General features: G+C 45.7%; 1 non-coding gene and 2 pseudogenes across 1 annotated transcript; 1 reads left to right on the forward strand and 2 right to left on the reverse strand.

Moving 5' to 3' along the window:
- Positions 1-283: 283 nt before the first annotated feature.
- LOC115398164 (junction-mediating and -regulatory protein-like) lies at positions 284-11,898 on the forward strand (annotated as a pseudogene).
- Positions 6,411-6,482, reverse strand: trnaq-cug (transfer RNA glutamine (anticodon CUG)). Its single transcript has one exon. It is a non-coding gene; the product is annotated as a tRNA-Gln (tRNA).
- Positions 11,899-13,134: 1,236 nt separating the features above from the next.
- The window catches only part of LOC115397736 (ankyrin repeat and death domain-containing protein 1B-like), a 4,387-nt pseudogene continuing 3,523 nt past the window's right edge, over positions 13,135-13,998 (reverse strand).

Here is a 13,998-nt window from a genome sequence, read left to right on the forward strand (position 1 = left end):
GGTCCGGAGCTCGGCGGACCGCTGGACGGATAAACTCACCGCCGCCTCTGCGTCTGCGTCTCCCTGACGGCTAGCTGGAGGCTGCGGGAGGAGCCGGAGGGAGGCAGGTGGGCCAGAGATGGGAGATGACACCGCGCTGCTCCACATCCATCCGCCCGAGCGAAGGAGGAGAGCCCCGGAGGCCGAGTCTCCTCGGAGAGGAAGCGGTCTGGTGTTTATAACGGCATAGCGCACACCCGCATCCCGCCGCTGACACGGCCAGCGTCGCTTCCGTCCGCGGAGCCTGTTTTCTGCAGAAATGTCCTTCACGATGGAGGATAACTTGGAGTCGGGGTGGGTGGCCGTTCGCCCCAATGCGTTCGAGGAGAAGGAGAAGCATAAATTCGTGTTCATCGTCGCCTGGAATGAAGTGGAGGGTAAATTTGCCATTACGTGTCACGACCGGACGGTCCAGCGGAGGAGCTTCGGGAGGGACCCTCCGCTGGATGGAGACAAAACAAGATGGCCCGAGAGTCCCGTCAGAGAGAAGGTCTTCCGCAGCCCGGGCAGAGGAGCCGCCGAGGCTGCGGCCAAAGGATGCAGCCCCAAAAGCAAGCCTGCGAAGGCAGCGAAACCGGGTCCCGAGAAGAGTTCTGCCTCCCCCGTCAGTCCGGGCACGGAGCTGGTGGAGCCTCCGGAGGACCAGCTGTCCCCCTCCATGGACTGCCTGGACCTGGAGGAGCTGGACACCCTGAGCAGGGAGGACTGCAGCTGGGCCGGACTCTTCTCCTTCCAGGACCTCCGGGCGGTCCACCAGCTGTGCTCGGTCAACTCCATCCTGGAGCCCTGCCTCCCGGTGTTCCCGGAGGAACCGGCCGGGATGTGGACGGTGCTGTTCGGCCCGGCCGAGGTCCCGAGACGGAGATGGACGAGCTGTGCTGCCGTCTGCAGGTGTACCTCGGTCACGCGCTCGACACCTGCGGCTGGAAGATCCTCTCGCAGGTTCTGTTCACGGAAAACGACGATCCGGACGAGTACTACGAGAGCCTGAGCGAGCTGAGGCAGTCCGGGTACGAGGAGGCGCTCAGCCGGGAAACCAAACATCTGCAGGAGGTGAGGCCGTGTGATCCTCCCACTGCACCACTGCACTGGATGCACATCTGGAAAAAACTGTCTGCAATTATGCCTGTGTTGTACTGACCACACACAAGCTTTTTGTGTCCATATTGTAGGTTCAACGAACTCAAACTGTCTTGACAGTAGTGCAGTAATAATTAGATTCAATTCACATTAGAGTGCTTAAAGCCACTCATCTTTTTACAACTTTATCCACTGTCAGGGTCACAAGATGCTGGCGCTCACATTGCTCAGGGTGTGAAACAGGTTACCAGTCTTCTACAGGGCAACAGACACACATTAACCAAAAATGCATGTGTGTGAGCAGCAGGAGGAAAGCAAAGTTCCTGAAGAAAACCTTCACACTCACAGGCAGAACATGCAAACTCCACAAACACAGACTCCTCCTAAGAAAAACCTGAAAGTGAACTGTTGACATTCTCACAGTGGGCTGCGAACTGTGGCCTCCTCACATTAGTGTATAACTCATAAAAGGGTAAGGACAGCAAAAGTCTGATTTAGAAATACTTTCTACATCAAGGTTAAATGACATCACTTCACATACACACTGCATTTAATATAAAGACACAAATTAGAGATGCATCAACAGATTATGTTACATGTACAGTATTTGTTCTCAAAGTGGCATGTGAACTAATATTTGAATTGATTGTTATTCCTGTTTGGTATAACTTATTAAGTTATATATGCCAGTGTTAGTGATGCACATTTTTAAGTGACATACTTAATTTCATATAAATCATAACAGTAAAAATTTAGCATAGTTGGACAGCAAAGGCAAACAGAAAGTGATCGACAAGTATTGTGATTATATTTTTCATCATTACACAAAGCATGAAAGAAGAACATCTGAATCATCACTTTGGCTGTGTCATTTACTGTTCAAATCAATGTTTTGCTTGAGACCAAAAACTGGTGCAGTGGAGCTGTGTTCTGTGTCCAGCCTGAGCATATCATGTTTTCAAAGACAAAAATGAAATGCTGTCTATTCAGCAAGCTGTCTTTGGTTTCATAAATTGATTGGATTTACATTATTATCTCTCTGCACAGGAATATGCCAACTTCACAACTTCAGGGCAGTTTGTGCAATTTGAGGAGGTTGACAAATAAAACCTGCTCTTTATTTATGGTCTTTATCATGACTTGAAGAGTTTTGTATGAAAGGAGGGACGCCAGACGTTACAGTCGGTGAACTGACATCAAGGAGACAAATAAGACCAATAAGAGGAGGAGGAGGAGATTCAGTGGAAGATAAATATCTGTAAGTCATTTATTGAATAAGCTTGTTGAAGTACTGTGGCAACTAAGCTTGTGTGACATCTTTGCAGCAACCATGACGTCTATTTTCACCCCTTATTGTTCAGAACATGGCCATCAAATAGTATTTCTAATTAGTTCCCTTGGATATATTCCTCTTGTCTTTTGCGTTTATCCATGGTATTTCTAGGAAGTCACATTAGGTCACGACAGAGAGCTGTTGGGGGTCAAGGGTCTTGCTCAGGGAGCCGCAGTGGTGACCCGTCTGTTCGAATCAAACCTGCAAACTACTGATGCCAAGTCCACTTCTTTACCCTCCAGACTAAAATTGATCAGACTGACAGGCAGTGGCTTCCACGATCGATCCGACTGACGACAACAACAACCAGCGGATATTTTTTTCTCACCGGATATCTGCTGGCTGCACTGGAACCCTTTTCCCCCTGAGGCTTTTGGCCTTTTGCTCTGACAGGGTGAAGCAGACAGACAAATGCGGATTATTGTTGATTGGTTGTACTAAATGAAATCCAACCCACTAATTGTAGATTACGACAATCACAAAACAATCATGTTGAATTAAAAACCTGCATCTTTATCACCAAAGCTCATAAATGTGGCTAAAATACCCTTGTTCTTTATCTATAAGTGCAAGTGCAGATATTAGTTTAGAAAATGTTACAAGAGCAGATGTACTGAACCCTCACCGAATTAAGTTAAAAATACAGCTTCCCAGACATCCGCAACATGATAAAGTACAAAGCAATCATCCTTTCAAGGATCGTTTTCCTGGCTGTGTCTCTTGTACCAGCTGGCAGCCTTAAACAATTCTATTAAAAAAGACCGTGGATGAGAAACATCCTGCTTGTCTGAATGTGCTCTGCCCTGTCTTATCTGACGCACTGAGGGCTGTGCTGCTACTTTTTCTTAAATTCACAGACATCTATAGTCTTTTCTCTGTAATTGTCATGATATTCAGCGACGTCAGTAACTATCCTGTGATGTAAGTTAATGTAAAATGATTAAATGAAATATAGCTGCACAAAAGCTACTGATACAGAGTAACTTTACCGCAACAGCAATTTTATTTATATAGAGAGAGACTTCCGTCACAGACTGACAGTGTTATTATGCGGTGTGTACACAGTGGAGACACACTCCAGGTCAGGCTTGTGATTGTTGAGCCTTTGTTAATATAAGCAGACGCTGGCACTCACTTCGTACACATTAATGCATCCTTGACTGGTCGAGCCAGACAGAGCAAGAAGTCCTCTGAGAGCGGAGGTGAGAAAACCCTTGATGGAAGGCTTTTCAATTATTAGCATCACTACATTACTCCCAGCCAGCGCCAGGGAAGCTGCGTCAGCTTTGAGTGTTACTGGTATTTATGGATTACATTTCTTTTAAATACTCATAATATTCACAAAGGAAATGTGGGTCTGGTGTGGCATAGCCATTTTTGTGATGTGTTCTGACTTCACCCTGCATCAAGTATTTAAAACATGATTATCTTTAGTGTTATTCAGCTTCCCAGGTGAAGAGCCTTTACAAAGAATAGACTTTTTCAGTGAAGTTCCAGATCCTCTGGAGCTTTGTGATGGAGGAGAGGTTGAAGTATGATGCTAGCTAGTTTAGTTTTTTTTTTTGCATTGAAATAGTGTCAAAGCCAGACTGTGATTGTACATTTGTGAAGAGAATCATGCTGAATGCTGCAGATAATATGTCCCTTAAGAAACCTCAAACTTTTTCCGAGATAGTCTGAAGAGAAGCGCTGTGGCAGGCATGATGCCCTTTCAGCCCTTTCAGCAGGTTTGAACAACCAAACAAGCACAAAGTCAGGACATTTCCTGCAGTCTCATTAAACGTGGAGCAGGCTTTGTGTCCATTTCAACCTATTTACACCTGGGGGCATCATGAAAAATATCACATACACTTTCTGAGAACATATCCACACTTTGAAAGAAACCACAGAACAATGTTGGAGTTGTTGACCTTCAGATAAAATTATGCAGTCTTTTTTTTTTTTTTTTTTTTTTTTGCTCTGCTCCAGTCCACTTGAGTTTTTATATCTGGCTTTATGTGCTCCCTTAACTGAAATGAGTTGGGTGTGCTCACTGATATAACAAAGATATTAAAACTGAAAGACTACAGTTATGTTGATGTTAAAATGAGAATGTCATCCAGGTATTTCCTCTCCGTCCCACCCTTTGGCAGTGAAGAGACATGATAAGTGACACAGACATATGTCCACCCAGTCGGTCCCCACTCACACTCGGAATACAACAAAAGACCATTCACAGGAAGTGTTGCTTTTTTTTCCTTTTCCTGAGGGAAAAAAAAAACAAAGAGCGGAACATTCAGTTTCACAGAAGGGACAACAATCAGCCACAGCTAATTTTTTTATTGTTTTTGTCAGTTCAGGAGTCCCGGTTTATTTGAAAGTGTATATTGAGCTCTTCATCACAGCCTGGGCTCTGTAATCTGTAGTTCATTTAAAAACTGTTATTTTGGTTAGCTCTGCTCTCTCTGTCTCTCTCTCTCTGTCTCTCTCTCTGACACACACACGTACGCACACACACACTGACTGACCTATCGATCCCCCCTCCATTTGGGGGCTGAGTTAATGGCTATTTTAGTGCTTGCTGGTACCCTACAGGACTGTTCAGTCTGGCAAAAATGTGTGTGTATTGATCTTATTCCCAGCAGCAGGAGCAGCTCTGCTCATTTAGCCACAGTCTATGCATCCAGATATAATTTACAGTTACACAAAGCGTCCTCGTAGTCCCACAGTGAGGAGCAGCTTCTCACGGAGTGCTGAGTGAACACTAAAAGACGGGCAGTGGGTGTAATGTGTTACAGCACTGCTTTGCACCAAAAACTGGATCCAACTATTCTATCCTTCAGAGTCAAAAACTTCACAGGCATATTAGCTGTTTATAACTTTTTTTTTTTTTAAAGAATCTTCTTATTTTTGTTGTGTTCTGTTGCTAAAAACCTTCAAGCAAGTCCAAAATCCACCTAAAAGTGGATTTCATGTTGATAGTAGGAAATAAAAAAAGACCTTCTTGTCTGTCTTGTGTGCTGCAGCTGCTGGAGAAGCACAGGAGCATGGACAGCATGGTGGAGCTGCTGGAGCTGTATGAGGAAGAGGACCAGGCCTACGGAGGTCTGCTGGAAGCCTCCACACAGCTGTACCAGTACCTGCTGCAGCCCTTCAGAGACATGAGGGAGCTGGCGATGCTGCGCAGACAGCAGATCAAGGTAACTGTTCGCACCTCACTAGACAGACATCCTTGGAATGGAAAATATTTGTCGGCAAAAATTCTCTCAGACTGATATTTTGTGAACCTTTGAGTCACACTATCCTACTAAGTACACATGCATGTGGATGACCTCTGTAAATGCATTGTTTCTTGTTGGTGTTTATATGTTCATCTGTGAAATTGCTGGCAGAGATTCAGTGTGTTTCTGGATTTGTCTCCAGGCACAGACGCTGAAGGTCATAAAACACAACTGGCGGTCACACCAAGTCCTCATGTGTCTTAAAATAGACGCTGCTCTGCGTGTATCGCACATTGTGTTTGTGCATGTCTGACTGCACTGTACAGCATAATGAAAGGAAAGTTATCTTGTATATTATGATTGAAAAAGGGAGATGCATTCAAAAGGAGGAGGGGATCTGGTGAATGAATGGATGATAGAAAAGCTTTGTACAGTCTTTGCTGTGCTGTTGGTGGACTTAGACATAGATAGGTGTTGCTGACACTGAAAACAGGAAGCTCAGAGTTCTAGAGATGGAAATAAGGGCTCTAGTTTAGGTGTAGCTGAAAAGAAAATCACCTTTCCTCTGTGGATCTCATGTCAGCGTTGCTTGTTTTTTCCATTCATATCAGAATCAAGTCAGATAAGTTGCTGTCGCTCTTCCTTTGTGTCTCTGCTGCTACACACTCTCTGGTTTTCACTGCAGTGCATTAGGAACACTCACAAAACATGTCAGCGCAAGGCCACTCCGAGAGGAAGTCTTAGAACAAACAAAACTCAGGTCCCACCGAGATTTGAACTCGGATCGCTGGATTCAGAGTCCAGAGTGCTAACCATTACACCATGGAACCTCCCATGAGTGCAGGAGGCCGCGAGCGAGGGTTAGACTTAAACTTCCGGGTCTATTAATAGCTCCAGCACAGCGTGGTCTTCTGTAGCTCCTCCCTGGGAATTTCTCTGGTGCCTGTTTGCAGGCCCAGTCTGTAGGTTATTATTTAATGTATTATTTTCATAATCTTTGGCCATAAATTGATACTGTTTTAACAGTTTGACAGAATATTAAGCTGGTTGCCCAAAGATGTAGTTTTGATTGTCATGTGTTATTTGTTTCTTGGACATATTGTCAGGTTTCATCCACTATTTAGACAAAAATACTGACACAGAGCACAGTTCATGAACATTTTTGTCCAAGAGAAAGTTTTTAATGAGATCTTTGAAATAATGTTGCAATAAAAGGATGTTTTTCCTTTATAGGAAAAAGAAAGCTTACCTGACAGGTTTCTTTGACTGTGAAGTATTAGGGTTTAGAAAAAGGCTAAATCTGGAAATATGAGTGTACGGTCATTAGGATGAGTGTACCTCACAAAATCCACAGTTTGCACATTTTCTAAAAGTAGCATTAGACTCTGACATCTTTAGTTTATTTTCATTTTTCATCATGAAAATTTGATTCGTTCTTCAAGGTTCATACAACATTTGAAGTCCACCATCGTAAACCACAACACTAAAACTTACTGTGAATGGCATCAGTTGTTTTGAAACATCAATTTCTGCCTATACCAACTATAGAATCCCGAAAAAATAGATTTTTTTTTTCATGAAAAGGAATTCCGTTAAGACAACAAAGTGAAAGGAAAAAGAGATATTCATACATTTGTAATACCGTATGTGGAAAGAAGAACTTGTGGAGAAATAATTGTGGTGTTGAATGACCAATCATTTTCTTTTATTTCAATAATGCTGCTCTCATTTAGTTTGGGCAGAGTGAAAATGTTGATAGCAATTGGCAAAATTATTAAGATAATCTCGATACATGGAGTGTAATTACAATCATAAACCCCACATCTGTATTTCAGTTGACATGTTGATACGGAGCTGCTGGAGGTCGATAATGTAAGAGGACAAGAGGAGAACTCCACAGTTTTTATTTAAAGTTCACAAATAAGTGCATGTGCGATCAATATAAGGATGTGGACGGAGGTAAAAACAAAGGAGAAAGCAATTTGCTCAGTTCAGACTCAGACTTCAGGAAGTTGCAGAGGCTACTAATACTGGTGCATTGCTGAAGAGTGCAGCTGAGCTGCAGCAAGGTTACTTGGGGTCAAACGAGTGCGGTGCAGCTCTGTAGCACTGCTGTGGTGGGCTGTTGGCAGTTTTCTGGATACTGCATTTGTAATTTTCTTTTTTGTTTATTTGATATTTAGTTTTTTGTTGTTGTTTTTTTCCTTCTTTCCCTCAAATGCATGTGGTGGTTTGGCTAAAATATTAAAACATTTTCTTTAATAAAGTACATTGCAGCGCAACAATATTGCAAAATGGAATTCAGAAAATATCATGCAATTAAATTGTATGAACTTTCTTGGGAAAACTGTATTTAATCACCTTCCCAAAAGTGGAACTGATGACTGAGCTGCTGAACTGGATTGCATTAGATTGTACCTAAAGTAACATACCAGTGTTTGCATTTCTTGTTTTTATAAGACAGATTTTAATTGCTTCTTCATTCATGTTGAACTCAAAGAAGAATAAAAGCTTCTTTTAAGTTAGTTTTAGAATGGAGGACACATGTGTGACAAACCTGCTGTAATGCAACTAAGGAGGAGAATTTTGGGAGGACCTGATGTTGCTTCTGTGTGCATTAGTGTCAGTTTCTAATTTGGTTTTTTCCTGCATGAAGCTGTTTTTCTCTGTCATTGATTCTACGTGACCTTATTTCCCTGCACTGATTGACTCAGATGTTTAGGACAAACACCGTGTGCCTCTTTTTAGCGGTAAACTTACCCATTTTTGCCACTAAGTGGCAGTAATGTATGACATTTTACTGCTGCAACTACTCTGTGAATTTCAAATCGGTGAGCAGCAGTGTTGTTTTGTTTCCTTTGGCTGTTATGAGTGCCTGTAGCTCGGTGCAGACGTACTTTTTTATTTCATTTGATTACTCATTTAGTGTATCCCGCATGTATGTGTGTATTAACTGCAAATAACTTTCTCTGATAATAATAAATATAATTCATATTTTACTTTTTAAATAAATCCATCAATCGGATCTGTTGATCAATGTTCATTCTCATGTTGCAGATTTCTATGGACAATGACTATCTGGGCCCGAGGCGGATTGAAGCTCTGAAGAAGGACTCGGACTGGCAGAAGAAAGCTCAGGACGCCGTCCTCAACATCCAGGAGTTCACCGTTAAATACTTTGAGATCACTGCCAAAGCCCAGAAAGGTGCCCAGCATCCCGTCACAGTCACTGGCAATATCGAGTCTGTGCTCAGCAGCAGAAGACTGACTCTGAATAATTGCACACACACACAGTCACACACACACACTGGCATGGCATTGATCTGTGTGTGGATTTAGATGAGTGGATCAGTGCAGACGGCCCTGCTCTAACGGGGACAGGAAGAAACAAGGACAACCTATTGATCGAACAGCTCTTTCCTGCAGACTGTCTGTGCTGCTGCTCCACAGCGCGCCCCTGCTTATCCTAGTTTTTTAATCCTCCCTGATTGGTTCAATTATTATCTGATATTATCTGATTGGATTAAATAGTTGCAATGCTCACTTGTGACCAATAGGTGTCTCCCTTTGTATTCCCACTGAAAAACATTTGCCTATGTGAGGCTTCTGTTATCAAAGGACAGGAAATAGTGGGTAACGACCCACTCACTGTACCAGTGGAGACAACTGAACATGAACGCACGTCTCGTTTATCTGTGTGGAAGTCTCCGTCATGCATCTGAACAGTGACTTTTGTTTGTGTGTGTGTGTGTAGGGTGTATGAGCGTATGAAAGTTGACCAGCGTAAATTCGGCAAATCGTCGTGGACGGCGGCGGTGGAGCGCATGGAGAGACTGCGCTACTCTGTCGCCAAGGAAACGCTTCAGCTGCAAAGAGCCAGAGAGATCTGTCTGGAGCAGAGGAAACACCACTCAGAGAGGAGGTCTGGCACTCAGCGCCGCAGGGTCACACGCACACACACCTGAATACAGGCGCGGCTTGTTTTCGTTACAGATGTTGCCGATTTATCTCCACAGATGCAGAGTCTGTGCAGCGGTGAGGATGCCATGGCGCTCTTAGATCACATGGAGACGCAGTACTACGAGCTCCAGCTCCAGCTGTACGACATCCAGGCTGAGATACTGCAGTGTGAGGAGCTTCTCCTCACCGCTCAGCTGGACAGCATTCGCCGACAGATGACAGGTATTTTCGCAAAATTTGCTCACTGCGTTGTTTGAAAGTTTTCAACAACATTAAGCTTTATATTAAAACAAACTGCTGGAAACTGTGTGTTCATGGAGTGACTTGATGCCGTACTGAGGCCCCACCAGCACAGACATCGGGAGGAAGTTGATAAATATAGACATCTAGACGCAAAAGCCAAAGTTTGAGGCACATTTCAAGCATTCTCAGCACAGCTGTCCTTGAGGACAACTTTTCGGTGCTCTCTCCAGCTCTGGTATTTATGCGTGTGTGCTTTCAGAGCGTCAGGATGAGGTGGTGTACTATGATACCTTTGAAAGTGCAGATGATATAACAGGGGATGATACTGCAGAGAGAGAGCTGCGCAGACTTCAGGTCAGCACCCGACAGCTGGAGGCGCGACGAGGGCGCATCACTGCCAAGCGGTCCTATCTGAGGAACAAGAGGGTGCGTGCGTCTCGCTCACCTTCATTTTCATTCATTTGGAGTTCATCACTGCTACTGTGAGCTGTTTTTGAAGGGGAGAGTGTATTTTATGTTTTAAATAAAGACTGAGGTCAGTAAATCTGTAATGATGTTAGGGTCCTCCGATTGTGTTCAGTGTTGATTTTTTTGTGTGTGTCTCCCCTTTTTGTAGGAGATTTGTGTATCCAATCACACCCAGAAACAGCAGAGGCGTCAAGCCAGGGACTCCATATCCCACCAAGTCTTACAGGTGCAAGATTTTCTAATGCATCTCACATATATATGACACTCCTTAGTCCAATTCTGATTCATGTGAAAGCTCTCGAATGCCAAGACACGATGTATCCACGACGGACTGCTGACATGTTCAGTGTGTTCGGATGTGATCTGCTCCTCGCAGCCCTCAGTCGGACTAGTTGATAATATCATTAACTCTCTCCTACTGCAAACGCCTATATTTTCCAGCTGAAAAATGAAGAGGAAGAAGATGAGGAAAGAAGCAGCAGAGTGAGTCAAGAAAGGCAGAGAACTCTGGACAGACTTCGAACTTTCAAACAGGTCGGAGTCCTCTAATGTCTTATTGGCCTAAAGTTTCTCTGCATAGTTAATCATTTTTTTACAGACGGTTTTGTATCACTGTGTGTTTCTCCAGCGATACCCGGGCCAGGTGATTCTGAGTCCACTCGACTTCGTGCGGCTCACACGCGAAGGCGAGAGCGAGGCAGAGGCATGGAGATGAGTGGCGTGAGCGAGAGGGACGAGCCCGTGGACTCGGTCTGCGTCCAGACGCAGAGCCAGCCGCTGTGCCTGAGCACCAGCGTGCAGACGGACCCCAGCCCCGGCTCCACGCTCACCACCCAGCCCGTCACCACCCTCACCGTCTCGCTGCCCCCGCTGCCCGTTCCCAGCCCCGCAGACTCCTCCTGCTCGCCCTGCTCCTTGTCCTCGCTGTTGGTGTCTCCCATTTCCCCTCCTCCTCCCCCACCGCCTCCGCCGCCCCTGCCAGCGAAGGAGCGCTCCCTCCGGAGCCCCGGACGACACGGACAGCAGGCCGAGGGGAAAGGTGCGGGAGAGGAGCTCGCTCTGTCGCCACTCGGCCCTTTCATCCCTCGCTTCTTTGACAGCAGCCAACTGGTGAGCGCCCGCAAGAAGCTGAGGAAGACTCCAGAGTTTGACACCCACAGCAGAAAAGGTACCGGGACCACGAAGCGCCGCTGTTTCACCACCGCCACGCTCTACTCTCAGTAGCCAGTCACGATCTGTCTTCCTCCGCAGTGAGTTCACCCATGGACGAAGTGCTGGCCTCTCTGAAGAGAGGCAGCTTCCACCTGAGGAAGGTCGACCAGCGATCCCTGCCTCCCACCAAGGGCGACGATCCCAACAGCATCCTGGCGCAGATTCGCAAGGGAGTCAAACTGCGGCGGGTCCCTCGTAAAGAGAGGAAAGACCTGGCGAGCTCCCCGCCTCCACCGACCCGCTGACCAGGAGCATCCACGAGGCGCTTCGCCGCATCAAGGAGGCCTCGCCGGATTCCGATTCAGACGACGACGGGCTCGCCGGTCACGACTGGGAGAGCTAGGGGTTCAAGACTTACCATGACACACACACCCACACACACACACACTCGTATGACGCACTGTACTGCGCTGTAGTGTGAACACCCGACACACTCAGTTCCTCACTCATTCAAGCTCACACAGCCTGGTCACACATGTACCAAGTGACGAGGACAAGGCCGGAGTTGTTCCAGTTATCAGCCGCTCACTGAATACTCCGAAGGTCAATCTGTTCACATTTTTTCACACTTCATTCAAAATCATGCAGGACTTTGTTTGTGTTTTTACTCCTTCTGTATGTCACTGTGATCGTATCCCTGTACTAACGGCCATGTTGGATTTTATTTTTATCGAGCGTACTGTGGAAAAGCTCTGCACAAAACATTTCTCTGCGACACTGCACTGACACTGAGTGGTGAAGCGGAGAGCCGGATGTGGAAAGTTATTCTAGCCAAGAGGTGTGATCTTTTCACTTCACGGCAGTGTTACAAATGAGAAGCTGTTACTGCGATATGAATATCTCATGAGCGCGGCGAGAACTCTCATGAACATGTGGGAGACGGGAAGTGAAGGATTACATCAATATTTAAAGTGGGATCACTGGATTCACTGCCAGATTGTAAACCACTACATCATCTCCCCAAACTTCTTTTTGTTTTTAATCAGTCGCGTCTGCTGGGCCAACCTGACTGCGCCACACATCTGATTCCTTCTCGTTTTGCCTGGGTTTGGTCGTGTCAGACCGAATGAGGACCCCTGCTTGTTGAATCAGACAAACACGTTAAATCCTCCAGTCTGCGAAATCAGATTTGTGCCCTTCCCCCACGTTTGTCCTCTTCCGGCCTTCACCTCCTCCTGCTCTCACCCCCTCACCGGTGAGTGAATATGTATCGACCCATCTGTTCGACCGGCATATGGCGAGGATGGAGAGCCACGGCAGCGTGGAGTGGCTTCATCATTAGTGGAAACATCTAACAAGGCCGCTAATCTCAACCCGGCCGAGCAGAGGAGAGGATTTAGACGTTTTCTTCTTCGCAGAGTTCTGTCACGGCCTTCACAGTGTGGGCAGATCTGGTTGGTGATTCCCAAACTTTGTACGTGGGATAGTCATGACCGAGCCGTGAAGCCGGTCACGCTTGTTTGAATGATGGATGGTCTGTGGGAGGCTATATTCTCTCCACGCCGCGGGGAGTCCTGTGGGCTGCGGAGCAGCCGGTCGTGATTGATGCGCTTTCCTTGCCGTCTTTTTCGCCTTCTCTCCCCTTTTATTGCGTCTTCTCTAATTTCTTTCTCCGCTCTCAGTGGGCTGAAGCGCACAGCGGGAGGTCTGTTACTCACCGTGATGGGAGGAAAACGTGCTAACACAAACTTGCTCACTAAATTCACATCGTCATCTGCAGAAACCTTTCACAGTCATGTTTTTGTTTTATATTTGTTTTTTCCTGAAATGATTTAAGCAATTTATCAAAGTTTCGACTTCTGTCGAAGGATATATCTGTAGAAATCCAGTAAGTTTAAAGCACTGAACAACTTGTGGGAATTGGACCTAAGTAAGCGTGATGGAAAGACGGCGTGAGGCGACCAGTCGGATGCTGAGCAGCACAGGAATTCACACAAACACAGCTTGAAGCTAAAAGACTGATGAACTGAACACTCGAGTGAACAAAGAGCCTCAGCATGCACCGTCTTCACCGGATTTGATGCAAAGCGTTGTGCTTTTTTTTGTCGTCGGCTTGTTTCGATAGCCGTTTACAGATTACTGTAGAAAGAGCAGGCACAGGAGTTTAGTCACAGCTTGAAAATCGCCCGTACCGAAGAGGGTTGATCAGTGTCCGGGCAGAGCAAACCCCAGGGCCGGTTCACGTCTGCTGTCACCGTCAGCACAATGTTCTTCCATGGTAACCCTCGTCATGTAGCATGAGCTCTAACCCCGACTTCGACCTTTAGCATCACTCAGACCTCACCTTTGCCTGTTACTTCATGTCACCTTAACCGAGCAGGACGGATCTCCCCAATAATGTTGAATTTTTTGTTGCACCCCGAAACAGAGTATACTTTCGAATCCACTCTTTCTAACCTGTCATTTTATCTTTCATAATAAACTTACCACAATTTGTTTCTCATCAAAATGTAATTTTGCACT

This window comes from Salarias fasciatus, chromosome 12 (assembly GCF_902148845.1).
Source record: "Salarias fasciatus chromosome 12, fSalaFa1.1, whole genome shotgun sequence".
Classification (NCBI taxonomy): domain Eukaryota; kingdom Metazoa; phylum Chordata; class Actinopteri; order Blenniiformes; family Blenniidae; genus Salarias; species Salarias fasciatus.